The sequence below is a fragment of the Rhopilema esculentum genome, chromosome 9 (genome assembly GCF_057945365.1).
Source record: "Rhopilema esculentum isolate cy_ngs chromosome 9, ASM5794536v1, whole genome shotgun sequence".
Taxonomy (NCBI): domain Eukaryota; kingdom Metazoa; phylum Cnidaria; class Scyphozoa; order Rhizostomeae; family Rhizostomatidae; genus Rhopilema; species Rhopilema esculentum.
Genome location: NC_142823.1, coordinates 8047245 through 8069753, shown reverse-complemented (window position 1 = coordinate 8069753; position 22509 = coordinate 8047245). Strand labels below are relative to the sequence as shown.

The following is a 22509-nucleotide window of genomic DNA, read 5'->3' as shown; positions in this document are numbered from 1 at the left end:
TCCGATGAATTTCAGGCCCGAAACTCTCAGAAAAGAAGTTAGTCATTTTTCAAAAAATCCATGATCCCGGATATGCAAAAAAACTCAAAAAATGAGAAATTTATACAAAAACTTTTTTTGGCTCGAAACAACCTAAAAAGCTTTCAAATACGTCCCCAACACCATTTGTGGAGTTTCCGATGAATTTCAGGCCTGAAACTCTCAGAAAAGAAGTTAGTCATTTTTCAAAAAATCCATGATCCCGGATATGCAAAAAAACTCAAAAAATGAGAAGTTTATACAAAAACTGTTTTTGGCTCGAAACAACCTAAAAAGCTTTAAAATACGTCCGCAACACCATTTGTGGAGTTTCCGATGAATTTCAGGCCCGAAACTCTCAGAAAAGAAGTTAGTCATTTTTCAAAAAATCCATGATCCCGGGTATGCAAAAAAATTCAAAAAATGAGAAATTTATACTAAAACCTATTTTGGCTCGAAACAACCTAAAAAAGTTTAAAATACGTCCACAACACCATTTGTGGAGTTTTTGATGAATTTCAGGCCCGAAACTCTCAGAAAAGAAGTTGGTCATTTTTCAAAAAATCCATGATCCCGGATATGCAAAAAAACTCAAAAAATTGTGAACTTTCGAAAAAATTTATTTTGGCTCGAAACAACCTAAAGAGCGTTAAAATAATTTTTCAAAAAATCCATGATCCCTGATATGCAAAAAAACTGAAAAAATGAGAAATTTATACAAAAACTTTTTTGGCTCGAAACAACCTAAGAAGCTTTAAAATAAGTCCGCAACACCATTTGTGGAGTTGCCGATGAATTTCAGGCTTGTAACTCTCAAAAAAGAACGTAGTCATTTTTCAAAAAATCCATGATCCCGGATATGCAAAAAAACTCAAAAAATTGTGAACTTTCGAAAAAATTTATTTTGGCTCTAAACAACCTAAAAAGTTTTAAAATACGTCCGCAACACCATTTGTGGAGTTTTTGATCAATTTCAGGCCTGAAACTCTCAGAAAAGAAGTTAGTCATTTTTCAAAAAATCCATGATCCCGGATATGCAAAAAAACTCAAAAAATTGTGAACTTTCGAAAAAATTTATTTTGGCTCGAAACAACCTAAAAAGTTTTAAAATACGTCCGCAACACCATTTGTGGAGTTTTTGATGAATTTCAGGCCCGAAACTCTCAGAAAAGGAGTTGGTCATTTTTCAAAAAATCCATGATCCCGGATATGCAAAAAAACTCAAAAAATGAGAAATTTATACATAAACTTTTTTTGGCACGAAACAACCTAAAAAGCTTAAAAATACGTCCGCAACACCATTTGTGGAGTTTCCGATGAATTTCAGGCCCGAAACTCTCAGAAAAGAAGTTAGTAATTTTTCAAAAAATCCATGATCCCGGATATGCAAAAAAACTCAAAAAATGAGAAATTTATACAAAAAATTTTTTTGGCTCGAAACAACCTAAAAAGCTTTAAAATACGTCCGCAACACCATTTGTGGAGTTTCCGATGAATTTCAGGCCCGAAACTCTCAGAAAAGAAGTGAGTCATTTTTCAAAAAATCCATGATCCCGGTCATGCAAAAAAACTCAAAAAATGAGAAATTTATACAAAAACTTTTTTTGGCTCAAAACAACCTAAAAAGCTTTAAAATACGTCCGCAACACCATTTGTGGAGTTTCCGATGAATTTCAGGCCCGAAACTCTCAGAAAAGAAGTTAGTCATTTTTCAAAAAATCCATTATCCCGGATATGCAAAAAAACTCAAAAAATGAGAAATTTATACAAAAACTTTTTTTGGCTCGAAACAACCTAAAAAGCTTTAAAATACGTCCGCAACACCATTTGTGGAGTTTCCGATGAATTTCAGGCCTGAAACTCTCAGAAAAGAAGTTAGTCATTTTTCAAAAAATCCATGATCCCGGATATGCAAAAAAACTCAAAAAATGAGAAGTTTATACAAAAACTGTTTTTGGCTCGAAACAACCTAAAAAGCTTTAAAATACGTCCGCAACACCATTTGTGGAGTTTCCGATGAATTTCAGGCCTGAAACTCTCAGAAAAGAAGTTAGTCATATTTCAAAAAATCCATGATCCCGGATATGCAAAAAAACTCAAAAAATGAGAAATTTATACTAAAACCTATTTTGGCTCGAAACAACCTAAAAAGTTTTAAAATACGTCCGCAACACCATTTGTGGAGTTTTTGATGAATTTCAGGCCCGAAACTCTCAGAAAAGAAGTTGATCATTTTTCAAAAAATCCATGATCCCGGATATGCAAAAAAACTCAAAAAATGAGAAATTTATACAAAAACTTTTTTTGGCACGAAACAACCTAAAAAGCTTAAAAATACGTCCGCAACACCATTTGTGGAGTTTCCGATGAATTTCAGGCCCGAAACTCTCAGAAAAGAAGTTAGTCATTTTTCAAAAAATCCATGATCCCGGATATGCAAAAAAACTCAAAAAATGAGAAATTTATACAAAAACTTTTTTTGGCTCGAAACAACCTAAAAAGCTTTAAAATACGTCCGCAACACCATTTGTGGAGTTTCCGATGAATTTCAGGCCCGAAACTCTCAGAAAAGAAGTTAGTCATTTTTCAAAAAATCCATGATCCCGGATATGCAAAAAAACTCAAAAAATGAGAAATTTATACAAAAACTTTTTTTGGCTCGAAACAACCTAAAAAGCTTTAAAATACGTCCGCAACACCATTTGTGGAGTTTCCGATGAATTTCAGGCCCGAAACTCTCAGAAAAGAAGTTAGTAATTTTTCAAAAAATCCATGATCCCTGATATGCAAAAAAAACTGAAAAAATGAGAAATTCATACAAAAACTTTTTTGGCTCGAAACAACCTAAGAAGCTTTAAAATAAGTCCGCAACACCATTTGTGGAGTTACTGATGAATTTCAGGCTTGTAACTCTCAAAAAAGAACATAGTCATTTTTCAAAAAATCCATGATCCCGGATATGCAAAAAAACTCAAAAAATTGTGAACTTTCGAAAAAATTTATTTTGGCTCGAAACAACCTAAAGAGCGTTAAAATAAGTTTGCAACACCATTTGTGGAGTTGCCGATGAATTTCAGGCTTGTAACTCTCAAAAAAGAACGTAGTCATTTTTCAAAAAATCCATGATCCCGGATATGCAAAAAAACTCAAAAAATTTTGAACTTTGGAAAAAATTTATTTTGGCTCGAAACAACCTAAAAAGCGTTAAAATAAGTTCGCAACACCATTTGTGGAGTTTCCGATGAATTTCAGGCCCGAAACTCTCAGAAAAGAAGTTAGTCATTTTTCAAAAAATCCATGATCCCGGATATGCAAAAAACCTCAAAAAATGAGAAATTTATACTAAAACCTATTTTGGCTCGAAACAACCTAAAAAGTTTTAAAATACGTCCGCAACACCATTTGTGGAGTTTTTGATGAATTTCAGGCCCGAAACTCTCAGAAAAGAAGTTGGTCATTTTTCAAAAAATCCATGATCCCGGATATGCAAAAAAACTCAAAAAATGAGAAATTTATACAAAAACTTTTTTTGGCACGAAACAACCTAAAAAGCTTAAAAATACGTCCGCAACACCATTTGTGGAGTTTCCGATGAATTTCAGGCCCGAAACTCTCAGAAAAGAAGTTAGTCATTTTTCAAAAAATCCATGATCCCGGATATGCAAAAAAACTCAAAAAATGAGAAATTTATACAAAAACTTTTTTTGGCTCGAAACAACCTAAAAAGCTTTAAAATACGTCCGCAACACCATTTGTGGAGTTTCCGATGAATTTCAGGCCTGAAACTCTCAGAAAAGAAGTTAGTCATTTTTCAAAAAATCCATGATCCCGGTTATGCAAAAAAACTCAAAAAATGAGAAATTTATACAAAAACTTTTTTTGGCTCGAAACAACCTAAAAAGCTTTAAAATACGTCCGCAACACCATTTGTGGAGTTTCCGATGAATTTCAGGCCCGAAACTCTCAGAAAAGAAGTTAGTCATTTTTCAAAAAATCCATGATCCCGGATATGCAAAAAACTCAAAAAATGAGAAATTTATACTAAAACCTATTTTGGCTCGAAACAACCTAAAAAGTTTTAAAATACGTCCGCAACACCATTTGTGGAGTTTTTGATGAATTTCAGGCCCGAAACTCTCAGAAAAGAAGTTGGTCATTTTTCAAAAAATCCATGATCCCGGATATGCAAAAAAACTCAAAAAATGAGAAATTTATACAAAAACTTTTTTTGGCACGAAAGAACCTAAAAAGCTTAAAAATACGTCCGCAACACCATTTGTGGAGTTTCCGATGAATTTCAGGCCCGAAACTCTCAGAAAAGAAGTTAGTCATTTTTCAAAAAATCCATGATCCCGGATATGCAAAAAAACTTAAAAAATTGTGAACTTTCGAAAAAATGTATTTTGGCTCGAAACAACCTAAAGAGCGTTAAAATAAGTTCGCAACACCATTTGTGGAGTTGCCGATGAATTTCAGGCTTGTAACTCTCAAAAAAGAACGTAGTCATTTTTCAAAAAATCCATGATCCCGGATATGCAAAAAAACTCAAAAAATTGTGAACTTTCGAAAAAATTTATTTTGGCTCGAAACAACCTAAAAAGCGTTAAAATAAGTTCGCAACACCATTTGTGGAGTTTCCGATGAATTTCAGGCCCGAAACTCTCAGAAAAGAAGTTAGTCATTTTTCAAAAAATCCATTATCCCGGATATGCAAAAAAACTCAAAAAATGAGAAATTTATACAAAAACTTTTTTTGGCTCGAAACAACCTAAAAAGCTTTAAAATACGTCCGCAACACCATTTGTGGAGTTTCCGATGAATTTCAGGCCTGAAACTCTCAGAAAAGAAGTTAGTCATTTTTCAAAAAATCCATGATCCCGGATATGCAAAAAAACTCAAAAAATGAGAAGTTTATACAAAAACTGTTTTTGGCTCGAAACAACCTAAAAAGCTTTAAAATACGTCCGCAACACCATTTGTGGAGTTTCCGATGAATTTCAGGCCTGAAACTCTCAGAAAAGAAGTTAGTCATATTTCAAAAAATCCATGATCCCGGATATGCAAAAAAACTCAAAAAATGAGAAATTTATACTAAAACCTATTTTGGCTCGAAACAACCTAAAAAGTTTTAAAATACGTCCGCAACACCATTTGTGGAGTTTTTGATGAATTTCAGGCCCGAAACTCTCAGAAAAGAAGTTGATCATTTTTCAAAAAATCCATGATCCCGGATATGCAAAAAAACTCAAAAAATGAGAAATTTATACAAAAACTTTTTTTGGCACGAAACAACCTAAAAAGCTTAAAAATACGTCCGCAACACCATTTGTGGAGTTTCCGATGAATTTCAGGCCCGAAACTCTCAGAAAAGAAGTTAGTCATTTTTCAAAAAATCCATGATCCCGGATATGCAAAAAAACTCAAAAAATGAGAAATTTATACAAAAACTTTTTTTGGCTCGAAACAACCTAAAAAGCTTTAAAATACGTCCGCAACACCATTTGTGGAGTTTCCGATGAATTTCAGGCCCGAAACTCTCAGAAAAGAAGTTAGTCATTTTTCAAAAAATCCATGATCCCGGATATGCAAAAAAACTCAAAAAATGAGAAATTTATACAAAAACTTTTTTTGGCTCGAAACAACCTAAAAAGCTTTAAAATACGTCCGCAACACCATTTGTGGAGTTTCCGATGAATTTCAGGCCCGAAACTCTCAGAAAAGAAGTTAGTAATTTTTCAAAAAATCCATGATCCCTGATATGCAAAAAAAACTGAAAAAATGAGAAATTCATACAAAAACTTTTTTGGCTCGAAACAACCTAAGAAGCTTTAAAATAAGTCCGCAACACCATTTGTGGAGTTACTGATGAATTTCAGGCTTGTAACTCTCAAAAAAGAACATAGTCATTTTTCAAAAAATCCATGATCCCGGATATGCAAAAAAACTCAAAAAATTGTGAACTTTCGAAAAAATTTATTTTGGCTCGAAACAACCTAAAGAGCGTTAAAATAAGTTTGCAACACCATTTGTGGAGTTGCCGATGAATTTCAGGCTTGTAACTCTCAAAAAAGAACGTAGTCATTTTTCAAAAAATCCATGATCCCGGATATGCAAAAAAACTCAAAAAATTTTGAACTTTGGAAAAAATTTATTTTGGCTCGAAACAACCTAAAAAGCGTTAAAATAAGTTCGCAACACCATTTGTGGAGTTTCCGATGAATTTCAGGCCCGAAACTCTCAGAAAAGAAGTTAGTCATTTTTCAAAAAATCCATGATCCCGGATATGCAAAAAACCTCAAAAAATGAGAAATTTATACTAAAACCTATTTTGGCTCGAAACAACCTAAAAAGTTTTAAAATACGTCCGCAACACCATTTGTGGAGTTTTTGATGAATTTCAGGCCCGAAACTCTCAGAAAAGAAGTTGGTCATTTTTCAAAAAATCCATGATCCCGGATATGCAAAAAAACTCAAAAAATGAGAAATTTATACAAAAACTTTTTTTGGCACGAAACAACCTAAAAAGCTTAAAAATACGTCCGCAACACCATTTGTGGAGTTTCCGATGAATTTCAGGCCCGAAACTCTCAGAAAAGAAGTTAGTCATTTTTCAAAAATCCATTATCCCGGATATGCAAAAAAACTCAAAAAATGAGAAATTTATACAAAAACTTTTTTTGGCTCGAAACAACCTAAAAAGCTTTAAAATACGTCCGCAACACCATTTGTGGAGTTTCCGATGAATTTCAGGCCTGAAACTCTCAGAAAAGAAGTTAGTCATTTTTCAAAAAATCCATGATCCCGGTTATGCAAAAAAACTCAAAAAATGAGAAATTTATACAAAAACTTTTTTTGGCTCGAAACAACTTAAAAAGCTTTAAAATACGTCCGCAACACCATTTGTGGAGTTTCCGATGAATTTCAGGCCCGAAACTCTCAGAAAAGAAGTTAGTCATTTTTCAAAAAATCCATGATCCCGGATATGCAAAAAAACTCAAAAAATGAGAAATTTATACAAAAACTTTTTTTGGCACGAAAGAACCTAAAAAGCTTAAAAATACGTCCGCAACACCATTTGTGGAGTTTCCGATGAATTTCAGGCCCGAAACTCTCAGAAAAGAAGTTAGTCATTTTTCAAAAAATCCATGATCCCGGATATGCAAAAAAACTTAAAAAATTGTGAACTTTCGAAAAAATGTATTTTGGCTCGAAACAACCTAAAGAGCGTTAAAATAAGTTCGCAACACCATTTGTGGAGTTGCCGATGAATTTCAGGCTTGTAACTCTCAAAAAAGAACGTAGTCATTTTTCAAAAAATCCATGATCCCGGATATGCAAAAAAACTCAAAAAATTGTGAACTTTCGAAAAAATTTATTTTGGCTCGAAACAACCTAAAAAGCGTTAAAATAAGTTCGCAACACCATTTGTGGAGTTTCCGATGAATTTCAGGCCCGAAACTCTCAGAAAAGAAGTTAGTCATTTTTCAAAAAATCCATGATCCCGGATATGCAAAAAAACTCAAAAAATGAGAAATTTATACTAAAACCTATTTTGGCTCGAAACAACCTAAAAAGTTTTAAAATACGTCCGCAACACCATTTGTGGAGTTTTTGATGAATTTCAGGCCCGAAACTCTCAGAAAAGAAGTTAGTAATTTTTCAAAAAATCCATGATCCCTGATATGCAAAAAAACTGAAAAAATGAGAAATTTATACAAAAACGTTTTTTGGCTCGAAACAACCTAAGAAGCTTTAAAATAAGTCCGCAACACCATTTGTGGAGTTACTGATGAATTTCAGGCTTGTAACTCTCAAAAAAGAACATAGTCATTTTTCAAAAAATCCATGATCCCGGATATGCAAAAAAACTCAAAAAATTGTGAACTTTCGAAAAAATTTATTTTGGCTCGAAACAACCTAAAGAGCGTTAAAATAAGTTCGCAACACCATTTGTGGAGTTGCCGATGAATTTCAGGCTTGTAACTCTCAAAAAAGAGCGTAGTCATTTTTCAAAAAATCCATGATCCCGGATATGCAAAAAAACTCAAAAAATTGTGAACTTTCGAAAAAATTTATTTTGGCTCGAAACAACCTAAAAAGCGTTAAAATAAGTTCGCAACACCATTTGTGGAGTTTCCGATGAATTTCAGGCCCGAAACTCTCAGAAAAGAAGTTGGTCATTTTTCAAAAAATCCATGATCCCGGATATGCAAAAAAACTCAAAAAATGAGAAATTTATACAAAAACTTTTTTTGGCACGAGACAACCTAAAAAGCTTTAAAATACGTCCGCAACACCATTTGTGGAGTTTCCGATGAATTTCAGGCCCGAAACTCTCAAAAAAGAAGTTAGTCATTTTTCAAAAAATCCATGATCCCGGATATGCAAAAAAACTCAAAAAATGAGAAATTTATACAAAAACTTTTTTGGCTCGAAACAACCTAAAAAGCTTTAAAATACGTCCGCAACACCATTTGTGGAGTTTCCGATGAATTTCAGGCCCGAAACTCTCAGAAAAGAAGTTAGTCATTTTTCAAAAAATCCATGATCCCGGATATGCAAAAAAACTCAAAAAATGAGAAATTTATACAAAAACTTTTTTGGCTCGAAACAACCTAAGAAGCTTTAAAATAAGTCCACAACACCATTTGTGGAGTTACTGATGAATTTCAGGCTTGTAACTCTCAAAAAAGAACGTAGTCGTTTTTCAAAAAATCCATGATCCTGGATATGCAAAAAAACTCAAAAAATGAGAAATTTATACAACAACTTTTTTTGGCTCGAAACAACCTAAAAAGTTTTAAAATACGTCCGCAACACCATTTCTGGAGTTTTCGATGAATTTCAGGCCCGAAACTCTCAGAAAAGAAGTTAGTCATTTTTCAAAAAATCCATGATCCCGGATATGCAAAAGCACTCAAAAAATGAGAAATTTATACAAAAACTTTTTTGGCTCGAAACAACCTAAGAAGCTTTAAAATAAGTCCGCAACACCATTTGTGGAGTTACTGATGAATTTCAGGCTTGTAACTCTCAAAAAAGAACGTAGTCATTTTTCAAAAAATCCATGATCCCGGATATGCAAAAAAACTCAAAAAATGAGAAATTTATACAAAAACTTTTTTTGGCTCGAAACAACCTAAAAAGCTTTAAAATACGTCCGCAACACCATTTGTGGAGTTTCCGATGAATTTCAGGCCCGAAACTCTCAGAAAAGAAGTTAGTCATTTTTCAAAAAATCCATGATCCCGGATATGCAAAAAAACTCAAAAAATGATAAATTTATACAACAACTTTTTTTGGCTCGAAACAACCTAAAAAGTTTTAAAATACGTCCGCAACACCATTTGTGGAGCTTTCGATGAATTTCAGGCCCGAAACTCTCAGAAAAGAAGTTAGTCATTTTTCAAAAAATCCATAATCCCGGATATGCAAAAAAACTCAAAAAATGAGAAATTTATACAAAAACGTTTTTTGGCTCGGAACAACCTAAAAAGCGTTAAAATACTTACGGAACACCATCTGTAGAGTTTCCGATGAATTTCAGGCACGAAACTCTCTAAAAAGAAGTTAGTCATTTTTCAAAAAATCCATGATCCCGGATATGCAAAAAAAACTCAAAAAATGAGAAATTTATACAAAAACTTTTTTTGGCTCGAAACAACCTAAAAAGCTTTAAAATAAGTCCGCAACACCATTTGTGGAGTTGACGATGAATTTCAGGCCCAAAACTCTCAGAAAAGAAGTTAGTCATTTTTCAAAAAATCCATGATCCCGGATATGCAAAAAAACTCAAAAAATGAGAAATTTATACAAAAACTTTTTTTGGCTCGAAACAACCTAAAAAGCTTTAAAATACGTCTGCAACACCATTTGTGGAGTTTCCGATGAATTTCAGGCCCGAAACTCTCAAAAAAGAACCTAGTCATTTTTCAAAATATCCATGATCCCGGATATGCAAAAAAGCTCAAAAAATGAAAAATTTAAACAACAACTTTTTTTGGCTCGAAACAACCTAAAAAGCTTTAAAATACGTCCGCAACACCATTTGTGGAGTTTCCGATGAATTTCAGGCCCGAAACTCTCAGAAAAGAAGTTAGTCATTTTTCAAAAAATCCATGATCCCGGATATGCAAAAAAACTCAAAAAATGAGAAATTTATACAAAAACTTTTTTTGGCACGAGACAACCTAAAAAGCTTTAAAATACGTCCGCAACACCATTTGTGGAGTTTCCGATGAATTTCAGGCCCGAAACTCTCAGAAAAGAAGTTAGTCATTTTTCAAAAAATCCATGATCCCGGATATGCAAAAAAACTCAAAAAATGAGAAATTTATACAAAAACTTTTTTGGCTCGAAACAACCTAAAAAGCTTTAAAATACGTCCGCAACACCATTTGTGGAGTTTCCGATGAATTTCAGGCCCGAAACTCTCAAAAAAGAAGTTAGTCATTTTTCAAAAAATCCATGACTCCGGATATGCAAAAAAACTCAAAAAATGAGAAATTTATACAAAAACTTTTTGTGGCTCGAAACAACCTAAAAAGCTTTAAAATAAGTCCGCAACACCATTTGTGGAGTTGACGATGAATTTCAGGCCCGAAACTCTCAGAAAAGAAGTTAGTCATTTTTCAAAAAATCCATGATCCCGGATATGCAAAAAAACTCAAAAAATGAGAAATTTATACAAAAACTTTTTTTGGCTCGAAACAACCTAAAATGCTTTAAAATACGTCTGCAACACCATTTGTGGAGTTTCCGATGAATTTCAGGCCTGTAACTCTCAAAAAAGAACATAGTCATTTTTCAAAAAATCCATGATCCCGGATATGCAAAAAAACTCAAAAAATGAGAAATTTATACAAAAACGTTTTGTGGCTCGAAACAACCTAAAAAGCTTTAAAATAAGTCCGCAACACCATTTGTGGAGTTGACGATGAATTTCAGGCCCGAAACTCTCAGAAAAGAAGTTAGTCATTTTTCAAAAAATCCATGATCCCGGATATGCAAAAAAACTCAAAAAATGAGAATTTTATACAAAAACTTTTTTTGGCTCGAAACAACCTAAAAAGCTTTAAAATACGTCCGCAACACCATTTGTGGAGTTTCCGATGAATTTCAGGCCTGTAACTCTCAAAAAAGAACATAGTCATTTTTCAAAAAATCCATGATCCCGGATATGCAAAAAAGCTCAAAAAATGAGAAATTTATACAAAAACTTTTTTTGGCTCGAAACAACCTAAAAAGCTTTAAAATACGTCCGCAACACCATTTGTGGAGTTACTGATGAATTGCAGGCTTGTAACTCTCAAAAAAGAACGTAGTCGTTTTTCAAAAAATCCATGATCCCGGATATGCAAAAAAACTCAAAAAATGAGAAATTTTATACAACAACTTTTTTTGGCTCGAAACAACCTAAAAAGTTTTAAAATACGTCCGCAACACCATTTGTGGAGTTTTCGATGAATTTCAGGCCCGAAACTCTCAGAAAAGAAGTTAGTCATTTTTCAAAAAATCCATGATCCCGGATATGCAAAAAACTCAAAAAATGAGAAATTTATACAAAAACTTTTTTTGGCTCGAAACAACCTAAAAAGCTTTAAAATACGTCCGCAACACCATTTGTGGAGTTTCCGATGAATTTCAGGCCCGAAACTCTCAGAAAAGAAGTTAGTCATTTTTCAAAAAATCCATGATCCCGGATATGCAAAAAAACTCAAAAAATGATAAATTTATACAACAACTTTTTTTGGCTCGAAACAACCTAAAAAGTTTTAAAATACGTCCGCAACACCATTTGTGGAGTTTTCGATGAATTTCAGGCCCGAAACTCTCAGAAAAGAAGTTAGTCATTTTTCAAAAAATCCATAATCCCGGATATGCAAAAAAACTCAAAAAATGAGAAATTTATACAAAAACTTTTTTTGGCTCGGAACAACCTAAAAAGAGTTAAAATACTTACGGAACACCATCTGTAGAGTTTCCGATGAATTTCAGGCACGAAACTCTCTAAAAAGAAGTTAGTCATTTTTAAAAAAATCCATGATCCCGGATATGCAAAAAAAACTCAAAAAATGAGAAATTTATACAAAAACTTTTTTTGGCTCGAAACAACCTAAAAAGCTTTAAAATAAGTCCGCAACACCATTTGTGGAGTTGACGATGAATTTCAGGCCCGAAACTCTCAGAAAAGAAGTTAGTCATTTTTCAAAAAATCCATCATCCCGGATATGCAAAAAAACTCAAAAAATGAGAAATTTATACAAAAACTTTTTTTGGCTCGAAACAACCTAAAAAGCTTTAAAATACGTCCGCAACACCATTTGTGGAGTTTCCGATGAATTTCAGGCCCGAAACTCTCAAAAAAGGACCTAGTCATTTTTCAAAATATCCATGATCCCGGATATGCAAAAAAGCTCAAAAAATGAGAAATTTATACAACAACTTTTTTTGGCTCGAAACAACCTAAAAAGCTTTAAAATACGTCCGCAACACCATTTGTGGAGTTTTCGATGAATTTCAGGCCCGAAACTCTCAGAAAAGAAGTTGGTCATTTTTCAAAAAATCCATGATCCCGGATATGCAAAAAAAATCAAAAAATGAGAAATTTATACAAAAACTTTTTTTGGCACGAGACAACCTAAAAAGCTTTAAAATACGTCCGCAACACCATTTGTGGAGTTTCCGATGAATTTCAGGCCCGAAACTCTCAGAAAAGAAGTTAGTCATTTTTCAAAAAATCCATGATCCCGGATATGCAAAGAAACTCAAAAAATGAGAAATTTATACAAAAACTTTTTTTGGCTCGAAACAACCTAAAAAGCTTTAAAATACGTTCGCAACACCATTTGTGGAGTTTTCGATGAATTTCAGGCCCGAAACTCTCAGAAAAGAAGTTGGTCATTTTTCAAAAAATCCATGATCCCGGATATGCAAAAAAACTCAAAAAATGAGAAATTTATACAAAAACTTTTTTTGGCACGAGACAACCTAAAAAGCTTTAAAATACGTCCGCAACACCATTTGTGGAGTTTCCGATGAATTTCAGGCCCGAAACTCTCAAAAAAAAGTTAGTCATTTTTGAAAAATCCATGACCCCAGATATGCAAAAAAAACACAAAAAATGAGAAATTTATACAAAAACTTTTTTTGGCTCGAAACAAACTAAAAAGCTTTAAAATACGTCCTCAACACCATTTGTGGCGTTTCTGATGAATTTCAGGCCCGTAACTCTCAAAAAAGTAAGTAGTCATTTTTGAAAAATCCATGATCCCGGATATGCAAAAAACTCAAAAAATGAGAAATTTATACACAAACGTTTTTTGGCTCAAAACAACCTAAAAGGCGTTAAAATACGTCCGCAACATCATTTGTGCAGTTTCCGATTAATTTCAGGCCCGAAACTCTCAAAAAAGAATTTAGTCATTTTTCAAAAAATCCATGATCCCGGATATGCAAAAAAAACTCGAAAAATGAGAAATTTATACAAGAACTTTTTTTGGCTCGAAACAACCTAAAAAGCTTTAAAATACGTCTGCAACACCATTTGTGGAGTTTCCGATGAATTTCAGGCCCGAAACTCTCAGAAAAGAAGTTAGTCATTTTTCAAAAAATCCATGATCCCGAATATGCAAAAAAACTCAAAAAATGAGAAATTTATACAAAAACTTTTTTGGCTCGAAACAACCTAAAAAGCTTTAAAATACGTCCGCAACACCATTTGTGGAGTTTCCGATGAATTTCAGGCCCGAAACTCTCAGAAAAGAAGTTAGTCATTTTTCAAAAAATCCATGATCCCGGATATGCAAAAAAACTCAAAAAATGAGAAATTTATACAAAAACTTTTTGTGGCTCGAAACAACCTAAAAAGCTTTAAAATAAGTCGGCAACACCATTTGTGGAGTTGACGATGAATTTCAGGCCCGAAACTCTCAGAAAAGAAGTTAGTCATTTTTCAAAAAATCCATGATCCCGGATATGCAAAAAAACTCAAAAAATGAGAAATTTATACAAAAACTTTTTGTGGCTCGAAACAACCTAAAAAGCTTTAAAATACGTCTGCAACACCATTTGTGGAGTTTCTGAGGAATTTCAGGCCCGAAACTCTCAGAAAAAAAGTTGGTCATTTTTCAAAAAATCCATGATCCCGAATATGCAAAAAAACTCAAAAAATTGTGAACTTTCATAAAAATTTATTTTGGCTCGAAACAACCTAAAAAGCGTTAAAATAACTTCGCAACACCATTTGTGGAGTTTCCGATGAATTTCAGGCCTGTAACTCTCAAAAAAGAACGTAGTCATTTTTCAAAAAATCCATGATCCCGGGATATGCAAAAAAACTCAAAAAATGAGAAATTTATACAAAAACTTTTTTTGGCTCGAAACAACCTAAAAATATTTAAAATACGTCCGCAACACCATATGTGGAGTTTCCGATGAATTTCAGGCCCGAAACTCTCAGAAAAGAAGTTAGTCATTTTTGAAAAAATCCATGATCCTGGATATGCAAAAAAACTCAAAAAATGAGAAATTTATACAAAAACTTTTTTGGCTCGAAACAACCTAAAAAGTTTTAAAATACGTCCGCAACACCATTTGTGGAGTTTTCGATGAATTTCAGGCTCGAAACTCTCAGAAAAGAATTTAGTCATTTTTCAAAAAATCCATGATCCCGGATATGCAAAAAAACTCAAAAAATGAGAAAATTATACAAAAACTTTTTTTGGCTCGAAACAACCTAAAGAGCTTTAAAATAAGTCTGCAACACCATTTGTGGAGTTTCCGATGTATTTCAGACCCGAAACTCTCAGAAAAGAAGTTAGTCATTTTCCAAAAAATCAATGATCCTGCATATGCAAAAAAACTCAAAAAATGAGAAATTTATACAAAAACTTTTTTTGGCTCGCAACAACCTAAAAAGTTTTAAAATACGTCCGCAACACCATTTGTGGAGTTTCTGAGGAATTTCAGGCCCGAAACTCTCAGAAAAAAAGTTAGTCATTTTTCAAATAATCCATGATCCCAGATATGCAAAAAAACTCAAAAAATGAGAAATTTATACCAAAACCTTTTTTGGCTCGAAACAACCTAAAAAGTTTTGAAATACGTCCGCAATACCATTTGTGGAGTTTCCGATGAATTTCAGGCCCGTAACTCTCAAAAAAGAGCGTAGTCACTTTTTAAAAAACCCATGATCCTGGATATCCAAAAAATCTCAAAAAATGAGAAATTTATACAAAAACTTTTTTTGGCTCGAAACAACCTAAAAAGCTTTAAAGTACGTCCGCAACACCACTTGTTGAGTTTCCATTGAATTTCAGGCCCAAAACTCTCAAAAAAAAGTTGGCATTTTTCAAAAAATCTATGACCCCGGATATGCAAAAAAACTCAAAAAATTGTGAATTTTCGAAAAAATTTATTTTGGCTCGAAACAACCTAAAAAGCTTTAAAATAAGTCTGCAACACCATTTGTGGAGTTTCCGATGAATTTCAGGCCCGAAACTCTCAGAAAAGAAGTTGGTCATTTTTCAAAAAATCCATGATCCCGGATATGCAAAAAAACTCAAAAAATGAGAAATTTATACAAAAACTTTTTTTGGCTCGAAACAACCTAAAAAGCTTTAAAATACGTCCGCAACACCATTTGTGGAGTTTCCGATGAATTTCAGGCCCGAAACTCTCAGAAAAGAAGTTAGTCATTTTTCAAAAAATCCATGATCCTGGATATGCAAAAAAACTCAAAAAATTAGAAATTTATACAAAAACTTTTTTTGGCTCGAAACAACCTAAAAAGCTTCAAAATACGTCCGCAACACCATTTGTGGAGTTTCCGATGAATTTCAGGCCCGAAACTCTCAAAAAAGAAGTTAGTCATTTTTCAAAAAATCCATGATCCCGGATATGCAAAAAAACTCAAAAAATGAGAAATTTATACAACAACTTTTTTTGGCTCGAAACAACCTAAAAGTGTTAAAATACGTCCGCAACACCATTTGTGGAGTTTTCGATGAATTTCAGGCCCGAAACTCTCAGAAAAGAAGTTAGTCATTTTTCAAAAAATCCATGATCCCGGATATGCAAAAAAACTCAAAAAATTGTGAACTTTCATAAAAATTTATTTTGGCTCGAAACAACCTAAAAAGTGTTAAAATAACTTCGCAACACCATTTGTGGAGTTTCCGATGAATTTCAGGCCTGTAACTCTCAAAAAAGAACGTAGTCATTTTTCAAAAAATCCATGATCCCGGATATGCAAAAAAACTCAAAAAATGAGAAATTTATACAAAAACTTTTTTTGGCTCGAAACAACCTAAAAATATTTAAAATACGTCCGCAACACCATATGTGGAGTTTCCGATGAATTTCAGGCCCGAAACTCTCAGAAAAAAAGTTAGTCATTTTTCAAAAAATCCATGATCCCGGATATGCAAAAAAACTCAAAAAATGAGAAATTTATACAAAAACTTTTTTGGCTCGAAACAACCTAAAAAGCTTTAAAATACGTCCGCAACACCATGTGTGGAGTTTCCGATGAATTTCAGGCCAAAAACTCTCAAAAAAGAAGTTAGTCATTTTTCAAAAAATCCATGATCCCGGATATACGTCAGCAACACCATTTGTGGAGTTTGCGGTGAATTTCAGGCCCATAAATCTCAAAATAGAACGTAGTCGTTTTTCAAAAAATCCATGATCCCGGATATGCAAAAAAACTCAAAAAATGAGAAATTTATACAAAAACTTTTTTTGGCTCGAAACAACCTAAAAATATTTAAAATACGTCCGCAACACCATTTGTGGAGTTTCCGATGAATTTCAGGCCCGTAACTCTCAGAAAAGAAGTTAGTCATTTTTGAAAAAATCCATGATCCTGGATATGCAAAAAAACTCAAAAAATGAGAAATTTATACAAAAACTTTTTTTGGCTCGAAACAACCTAAAAAGTTTTAAAATACGTCCGCAACACCATTTGTGGAGTTTTCGATGAATTTCAGGCTCAAAACTCTCAGAAAAGAATTTAGTCATTTTTCAAAAAATCCATGATCCCGGATATGCAAAAAAACTCAAAAAATGAGAAAATTATACAAAAACTTTTTTTGGCTCGAAACAACCTAAAAAGCTTTAAAATAAGTCTGCAACACCATTTGTGGAGTTTCCGATGAATTTCAGGCCCGAAACTCTCAGAAAAGAAGATAGTCATTTTCCAAAAAATCAATGATCCTGCATATGCAAAAAAACTCAAAAAATGAGAAATTTATACAAAAACTTTTTTTGGCTCGCAACAACCTAAAAAGTTTTAAAATACGTCCGCAACACCATTTGTGGAGTTTCTGATGAATTTCAGGCCCGAAACTCTCAGAAAAAAAGTTAGTCATTTTTCAAATAATCCATGATCCCAGATATGCAAAAAAACTCAAAAAATGAGAAATTTATACCAAAACTTTTTTTGGCTCGAAACAACCTAAAAAGTTTTAAAATACGTCCGCAATACCATATGTGGAGTTTCCGATGAATTTCAGGCCCGTAACTCTCAAAAAAGAGCGTAGTCACTTTTTAAAAAACCCATGATCCTGGATATCCAAAAAATCTCAAAAAATGAGAAATTTATACTAAAACTTTTTTTGGCTCGAAACAACCTAAAAAGCTTTAAAGTACGTCCGCAACACCACTTGTTGAGTTTCCATTGAATTTCAGGCCCAAAACTCTCAAAAAAAAGTTGTCATTTTTCAAAAAATCTATGACCCCGGATATGCAAAAAAACTCAAAAAATTGTGAATTTTCGAAAAAATTTAATTTGGCTCGAAACAACCTAAAAAGCTTTAAAATAAGTCTGCAACACCATTTGTGGAGTTTCCGATGAATTTCAGGCCCGAAACTCTCAGAAAAGAAGTTAGTCATTTTTCAAAAAATCCATGATCCCGGATATGCAAAAAAACTCAAAAAATGAGAAATTTATACAAAAACTTTTTTTGGCTCGAAACAACCTAAAAAGCTTTAAAATACGTCCGCAACACCATTTGTGGAGTTTCCGATGAATTTCAGGCTCGAAACTCTCAGAAAAGAATTTAGTCATTTTTCAAAAAATCCATGATCCCGGATATGCAAAAAACTCAAAAAATGAGAAATTTATACAACAACTTTTTTTGGCTCGAAACAACCTAAAAAGTGTTAAAATACGTCCGCAACACCATTTGTGGAGTTTTCGATGAATTTCAGGCCCGAAACTCTCAGAAAAGAAGTTAGTCATTTTTCAAAAAATCCATGATCCCGGATATGCAAAAAAACTCAAAAAATGAGAAATTTATACAAAAACTTTTTGTGGCTCGAAACAACCTAAAAAGCTTTAAAATACGTCTGCAACACCATTTGTGGAGTTTCTGAGGAATTTCAGGCCCGAAACTCTCAGAAAAAAAGTTAGTCATTTTTCAAAAAATCCATGATCCCGGATATGCAAAAAAACTCAAAAAATGAGAAATTTTTACAAAAACTTTTTTTGGCTCGAAACAACCTAAAAAGCTTTCAAATAGGTCCGCAACACCATTTGTGGAGTTGCCGATGAATTTCAGGCTTGTAACTCTCAAAAAAGAACGTAGTCATTTTTCAAAAAATCCATGATCCCGGATATGCAAAAAAACTCAAAAAATGAGAAATTTATACAAAAACTTTTTGTGGCTCGAAACAACCTAAAAAGCTTTAAATACGTCCGCAACACCATGTGTGGAGTTTCTGATGAATTTCAGGCCCGAAACTCTCAAAAAAGAAGTTAGTTATTTTTCAAAAAATCCATGATCCCGGATATGCAAAAAAACTCAAAAAATGAGAAATTTATACAAAAACTTGTTTTGGCTCGAAACAACCTAAAAAGCTTTAAAATACGTACGCAATACCATATGTGGAGTTTCCGATGAATTTCAGGCCCGTAACTCTCAAAAAAGAGCGTAGTAACTTGTTAAAAAACCCATGATCCTGGATATGCAAAAAAACTCAAAAAATTGTGAATTTTCGAAAAAATTTATTTTGGCTCAAAACAACCTAAAAAGCTTTAAAATACGTCAGCAACACCATTTGTAGAGTTTGCGGTGAATTTCATTTTTCAAAAAATCCATGAGCTCGGATATGCAAAAAAACTCAAAAAATGAGAAATTTATACAAAAACTTTTTTGGCTCGAAACAACCTAAAAAGCTTTAAAATACGTCCGCAACACCATGTGTGGAGTTTCCGATGAATTTCAGGCCAAAAACTCTCAAAAAAGAAGTTAGTCATTTTTCAAAAAATCTATGATCCCGGATATACGTCAGCAACACCATTTGTGGAGTTTGCGGTGAATTTCAGGCCCATAAATCTCAAAATAGAACGTAGTCATTTTTCAAAAAATCCATGATCCCGGATATGCAAAAAAACTCAAAAAATGAGAAATTTATACAAAAACTTTTTTTGGCTCGAAACAACCTAAAAATATTTAAAATACGTCCGCAACACCATTTGTGGAGTTTCCGATGAATTTCAGGCCCGAAACTCTCAGAAAAGAAGTTAGTCATTTTTGAAAAAATCCATGATCCTGGATATGCAAAAAAACTCAAAAAATGAGAAATTTATACAAAAACTTTTTTTGGCTCGAAACAACCTAAAAAGTTTTAAAATACGTCCGCAACACCATTTGTGGAGTTTTCGATGAATTTCAGGCTCGAAACTCTCAGAAAAGAATTTAGTCATTTTTCAAAAAATCCATGATCCCGGATATGCAAAAAAGCTCAAAAAATGAGAAAATTATACAAAAACTTTTTTTGGCTCGAAACAACCTAAAAAGCTTTAAAATAAGTCTGCAACACCATTTGTGGAGTTTCCGATGAATTTCAGGCCCGAAACTCTCAGAAAAGAAGTTAGTCATTTTCCAAAAAATCAATGATCCTGCATATGCAAAAAAACTCAAAAAATGAGAAATTTATACAAAAACTTTTTTTGGCTCGCAACAACCTAAAAAGTTTTAAAATACGTCCGCAATACCATATGTGGAGTTTCCGATGAATTTCAGGCCTGTAACTCTCAAAAAAGAGCGTAGTCACTTTTTAAAAAACCCATGATCCTGGATATCCAAAAAATCTCAAAAAATGAGAAATTTATACAAAAACTTTTTTTGGCTCGAAACAACCTAAAAAGCTTTAAAGTACGTCCGCAACACCACTTGTTGAGTTTCCATTGAATTTCAGGCCCAAAACTCTCAAAAAAAGTTGTCATTTTTCAAAAAATCTATGACCCCGGATATGCAAAAAAACTCAAAAAATTGTGAATTTTCGAAAAAATTTATTTTGGCTCGAAACAACCTAAAAAGCTTTAAAATAAGTCTGCAACACCATTTGTGGAGTTTCCGATGAATTTCAGGCCCGAAAATCTCAGAAAAGAAGTTAGTCATTTTCCAAAAAATCCATGATCCTGCATATGCAAAAAAACTCAAAAAATGAGAAAATTATACAAAAACTTTTTTTGGCTCGAAACAATCTAAAAGGCTTTAAAATACGTCTGCAACACTATTTGTGGAGTTTCCAATGAATTTCAGGCTTGTAACTCTCAAAAAAGAACGTAGTCATTTTTCAAAAAATCCATGATCCCGGATATGCAAAAAAACTCAAAAAAATTAGAAATTTATACAAAAACTTTTTGTGGCTCGAAACAACCTAAAAAGCTTTAAAATACGTCCGCAACACCATTTGTGGAGTTTCTGATGAATTTCAGGCCCGAAACTCTCAGAAAAAAAGTTAGTCATTTTTCAAATAATCCATGATCCCGGATATGCAGAAAAACTCAAAAAATGAGAAATTTATACAAAAACTTGTTTTGGCTCGAAACAACCTAAAAAGCTTCAAAATACGTACGCAATACCATATGTGGAGTTTCCGATGAATTTCAGGCCCGTAACTCTCAAAAAAGAGCGTAGTCACTTGTTAAAAAACCCATGATCCTGGATATGCAAAAAACTCAAAAAATTGTGAATTTTCGAAAAAATTTATTTTGGCTCAAAACAACCTAAAAAGCTTTAAAATACGTCAGCAACACCATTTGTAGAGTTTGCGGTGAATTTCATTTTTCAAAAAATCCATGATCCCGGATATGCAAAAAAACTCAAAAAATGAGAAATTTATACAAAAACTTTTTTGGCTCGAAACAACCTAAAAAGCTTTAAAATACGTCCGCAACGCCATGTGTGGACTTTCCGATGAATTTCAGGCCAAAAACTCTCAAAAAAGAAGTTAGTCATTTTTCAAAAAATCCATGATCCCGGATATACGTCAGCAACACCATTTGTGGAGTTTGCGGTGAATTTCAGGCCCATAAATCTCAAAATAGAATGTAGTCATTTTTCAAAAAATCGATGATCCCGGATATGCAAGAAAACTTTAAAAATGAGAAATTTATACAAAAACTTTTTTTGGCTCGAAACAACCTAAAAAGCTTTAAAATACGTCCGCAACACCATTTGTGGAGTTTCCGACGAATTTCAGGCCCGAAACTCTCAAAAAAGAAATTAGTCATTTTTCAAAAAATCCATGATCCTGGATATGCAAAAAAACTCAAAAAAATTGTGAACTTTCATAAAAATTTATTTTGGCTCGAAACAACCTAAAAAGCGTTAAAATAAGTTCGCAACACCATTTATGGAGTTTCCGATGAATTTCAGGCCTGTAACTCTCAAAAAAGAACGTAGTCATTTTTGAAAAAATCCATGATCCTGGATATGCAAAAAAACTCAAAAAATGAGAAATTTATACAAAAACTTTTTTTGGCTCGAAACAACCTAAAAAGTGTTAAAATACGTCCGCAACACCATTTGTGGAGTTTTCGATGAATTTCAGGCCCGAAACTCTCAGAAAAGAAGTTAGTCATTTTTCAAAAAATCCATGATCCCGGATATGCAAAAAAACTCAAAAAATGAGAAATTTATACAAAAACTTTTTGTGGCTCGAAACAACCTAAAAAGCTTTAAAATACGTCTGCAACACCATTTGTGGAGTTTCTGAGGAATTTCAGGCCCGAAACTCTCAGAAAAAAAGTTAGTCATTTTTCAAAAAATCCATGATCCCGGATATGCAAAAAAACTCAAAAAATGAGAAATTTATACAAAAACTTTTTGTGGCTCGAAACAACCTAAAAAGCTTTAAATACGTCCGCAACACCATGTGTGGAGTTTCTGATGAATTTCAGGCCCGAAACTCTCAAAAAAGAAGTTAGTTATTTTTCAAAAAATCCATGATCCCGGATATGCAAAAAAACTCAAAAAATGAGAAATTTATACAAAAACTTGTTTTGGCTCGAAACAACCTAAAAAGCTTTAAAATACGTACGCAATACCATATGTGGAGTTTCCGATGAATTTCAGGCCCGTAACTCTCAAAAAAGAGCGTAGTCACTTGTTAAAAAACCCATGATCCTGGATATGCAAAAAAACTCAAAAAATTGTGAATTTTCGAAAAAATTTATTTTGGCTCAAAACAACCTAA

General features: G+C 33.1%; 2 long non-coding RNA genes across 4 annotated transcripts in view; both read right to left on the bottom strand.

Moving 5' to 3' along the window:
* Positions 1 to 22509, bottom strand: part of LOC135688914 (uncharacterized) — a 266620-nt gene that overhangs the window by 226589 nt on the left and 17522 nt on the right. The window contains exon 3 of one of the 3 annotated variants that reach the window (XR_016143998.1): positions 6108 to 12027. The exons of the other annotated variants lie outside the window; for them this stretch is intronic. This is a non-coding gene — a long non-coding RNA (uncharacterized LOC135688914). Of the gene's footprint in view, positions 1 to 6107; positions 12028 to 22509 lie in introns of those variants that run through there. 3 annotated transcript variants of the gene reach the window in all.
* LOC148959584 (uncharacterized) lies at positions 758 to 21586 on the bottom strand. Its single transcript, XR_016144000.1, has 3 exons — positions 21038 to 21586; positions 17477 to 20337; positions 758 to 1462 (listed from the first exon to the last, which is right to left on the bottom strand). It is a non-coding gene; the product is annotated as an uncharacterized LOC148959584 (long non-coding RNA).